The sequence below is a fragment of the Rhinolophus sinicus genome, chromosome 3, assembly GCF_057876585.1.
Source record: "Rhinolophus sinicus isolate RSI-liver-muscle chromosome 3, RSI-T2T, whole genome shotgun sequence".
Classification (NCBI taxonomy): Eukaryota; Metazoa; Chordata; class Mammalia; order Chiroptera; family Rhinolophidae; genus Rhinolophus; species Rhinolophus sinicus.
This window is the reverse complement of record NC_142503.1, coordinates 33363859-33367848: the sequence shown is the minus strand read 5'-3', so window position 1 is coordinate 33367848 and position 3990 is coordinate 33363859. Positions and strand designations below refer to the sequence as shown.

General features: G+C 39.7%; 1 pseudogene; it reads left to right on the top strand.

The window, feature by feature from the left end:
- Positions 1–289: 289 nt before the first annotated feature.
- On the top strand, positions 290–817 carry LOC148758476 (large ribosomal subunit protein uL23 pseudogene; annotated as a pseudogene).
- Positions 818–3990: the final 3173 nt, after the last annotated feature.

The following is a 3990-nucleotide window of genomic DNA, read 5'->3' as shown; positions in this document are numbered from 1 at the left end:
ACTTAAAGGCAGTAGTCATGCTAACTGTTCATTGTGTAAAGGTGATATAGAAATCTGCATTTCCCTCCCTTCACCTGTCCGGTCCTTGGCAGGTGAGCCTTGCCAAATGAAACGCACTCATTTCACGTATTTGGGTTAATATGTTCACTTTTTACTTACTTTTTAAAATTTAAATTATGAAGTATTTAAAATATAATATTTTTTAAACCAAGAAAGTAACATAATAGTCACATTTACTGGAATTCCTACACAAATCCTATTTTTAAAAAAAATTTAACTTTAGACGAAGATGGCGCCAAAAGTGAAGATGGAAGACTCTGCCCCTCCCAAAGCCAAAGCCGAAGCCAAAGCCAAAGCCGAAGCCAAAATAAAGGCTTTGGAGGCAAAGAAAGCAGTCCTGAAAGGCGTCCACAGCCCCCCCCCCCAAAAAAAAAAAAAAGAGCCGCACGCCACCCACCTTCTGAAGGCCCAAGACACTGCGATTCAGAAGGCAGCCTAAATAGCCTTGGAAGAGCGCCCCCTGGAGGAACAAGCTTGACCACTATGCCATCATCAAATTTCCCCTAACTAAATCAGCCATGACAAAGAGGGAAGACAACAATACACATGTGTTCATTGCGGATGTCAAGGCCAACAAGCACCAGCTCAAACAGGCTGTGAAGAAGCTCCATGACATTGACATCGCCAAGGTCAACACCCTGATCAGGCCTGATGGAGAGAAGAAGGCATATGTTCAACTGGCTCCTGACTATGATGCTTTGGATGTTGCCAACAAAATTGGGATCATCTAAACTGAGTCCAGCTGGCTAATTCTAAATATAAAATTTTTGTACTGTAATGAAAAAGAATTGAACTTCCAATATTAGATCTGAACAACTTTCCACAATACAGAAAGATATATAAGTCATATAAGATGTGTCTATACATATATATGTATAAATACATACTTCTTTTTCATATAGCTGTGCATAAAGTTGGAACATGAGTTGCTTTAGGCTATTGTTGCTACTTTGCTCTTGATAACTACTTCTTGTCCTGTGTCTCTTCAGAGCTTGTCCTTTTCCCTTCATTTCATTCCTTGCAATAGAGCATACATCAGACCTAATTTCTTTCTTTAACTGTCTTCAAACATGCAGTTGGTTTAGGAACAATATCAGACAGAACCCAACACCAAACGCACAGAAAATTGGTTATAATTTAAAAGTGGTCCCATTAACTTTAACATACCCTTTGCTGCTAGGTTGTGTTGAACTTCCAGGAATCTGAGCTTTATCTCTATAAAAGAATTCAGACAGATAGTGTTCAAAAGTTGCAAGCAGGTTATGATTCTGACAAATTATTTCCTAATTATTTGGCTCTAGGCTCTGCCCATATTGCATGCAGAGCAGGCTTTTACCAGGACACTTGGAGAGTTTTGTAGTTTAAACTGAATTAATTTAAAACAAATGGATCCATGTGATTATCTCAGCCACAAATACATAACATAATGTGTAATATATTTAAAAGGCAAGAGGAAATTTAGTAATGGAATTTCAAAACTGTTTGAAAGAGAGGGAAATGAGGGGAAAGAAAGAAGTGAATTGGTGATGCCAGTTTGATTCTGTTCAAACACCACAGCTGTACTTGGATTTGTACATTAAGAATTGTGTAAGTCTCATAGGTCTTAGGGCTAGAAACTAAGGGTTAGGGTCCCACAGGGAGGAATAAATGACGAGGCTTCAGACACCCAGAAAACTGCAAAATCCATGCACTCTTAAAGGACTTCATTTTCTATAGGAAAATCCCCTGATTTACTTACTCTATTAGGCAGATATTTAGGTAGAAATACAGTCTTTGTGGTGATCACTTTACTTATTTATTTCATTTTTATTACTGGCTACACACACACTCTCTTGCTATTCCAACACATGTGCGTTCCACATAGACCAAATCCTATAGTAATAATAATAACAGCAAACACTCATGGAGCTCTTAATATTTTCTGCATGTTGCTCTAAGCACCACGTACTTACCTCATGTAGTTCCTGCAATAACCTGTGAGACTTACGCTATCATGGTCTTGCTCTTGCAGAGCAGAGGAGGAAGGAGGAAGAAGGTAACTTGCCTAAGATGACACCTAGAAAGTTGTTCTTAACCATTATGCTGCCTTTCCAAGCATGCCAAACATCTTGTGACAAATGTCTTGGGCAATGAAGGAACTTCCAGAGACCAGCTGATTTTTGAATAAATATGCAGGACTAAATATCTCAGGAGTACAAAAATAAATGAGACAAAGTGTGACAACAGGTTTTCAAAACATTCATTTACAACGTATGAATTTTAATACGACATCTCATACATCTGTTTGAAAACCAGCCACATTTTTGAATAGTCACACTCACTGTAAATAGATTTCCTGGGTTGAAATGTACAAAAGTGCCCACAGTTGACTCCTTTGAACCTACAGAAATTGCAGATTCAAATGGTTCAATCTAATACTTTTGGCAGTATTGAAAAGATGATAATTCTTTGGGATCTGAGCTGTTTGTTTATCCATCCATGAGCAATAGTTACTTAGGGTTAACTGTGCCAAACACTATGTCAGTGCTAGGGTCAACAGCCACTGAGACATGGATCTTGCCCCCAAGAGATTCTCAGTTTTCATCAGGAGAGGGACAAGAATACAAACCATTACAATTAAAATAAGATTATTGGGATCCTGAAGTCCTGTACGAAATGTCTTGGGGATATAGAGAAAAGGAAATGCACATGAGCATTCAGAAGGTGGGGAGGTCTTCACACAGAGAGGAGGTCTGCTGGGATGTAATGGAGGAGTAGAAGTTTGCTGCTACGGCTGGAAAGGACATTGAAGACAAGCAACAGATTTAGCTTTCAAAGATGAAGAATGACATTCCTTTAGGGTTGTCTTGCTTTTGAATCTGGCTATGCCTTTTCAAAGCTTTATGTCTTGGGACAAGTTATTTCTTGTCTATAAGGTAGAGATATTAATACCTGCCTGATAGGATTTTTATGATCAATTGCATAGTATATACTAAAAGCTCAGCAAAGTCATACATGCAAAGTATTTAACAAATAATGGCTATTTTTATAATTGTTGCTTAGTTTACTTTTTTGTTAACCAGCATTATCACTAGACCAACATCAGCTCTCTTTCCCATATAAAAGCCAGTGTGGTTGGGGGATGGGTGCAGGTATAGTGTTGGGTGATAGATGACCTCAGAGAACTCGTGGCTTTTCGTCAGGCCATAGTGTGGTGCAGAATTTTCCCAGAAATCCGTGGTATCTGCTTGTCATCTTGCAAGTGTGTGTGTGAGCTTCAAGAGCAAACTTGTCAGCACACAAAAGTTCCCAGATGGCTTTTTCAAGGACTTTTGATCTCTGCTGTCTTTGATTTGAATGTTCCCCAGAGATCTGAAAGCAGATTTCTTGTTGCATCCTTAAACATGGCTGTGCAAAATTGAGCAAATTATTGGCACAGTCAGCCTATCTTGTTTAACTACAGATGGATCCATGGCAGAAAGAGCAACTTCACATCTTTTATCATTGACTGAGCCATGATCAGCTGGCCTTGGGAGCTCTGCAACCCCCTCAAAAGAGCCTTAGAAGACACTAACCAGGTGTCCACCTAGGGTCAGCTGGAATAAAAGTTCTAATTGCAGAATCTTGCCTGTTTTCAGGCTGCCAGATTTTGTCCTGCTGCAGTCAACTGTCTTGATTTTCTAGTAGTTTTTTTTTTTTTTTTTTTCCCTCCTAGTAGTTTTATTAGCTTCACTCACAAGCTGTAATGAATGTGACATGGCAGTTTAGGAGCTTGCAAATATCAAGGTGCTGGAACACAAGCACACAGGAAAATCAGCCACAGTCAAGCAAGGCAGAGAGCAACATGCCTCCCTGGGCTGGCCTCCTGCTCAGAATAGAGGCCAGAAGGAGAACTGTGCACCTCCTCACTGTGGGCCCTTAGCCATCGGAGGGACAGAAGGGGCTGAGTCT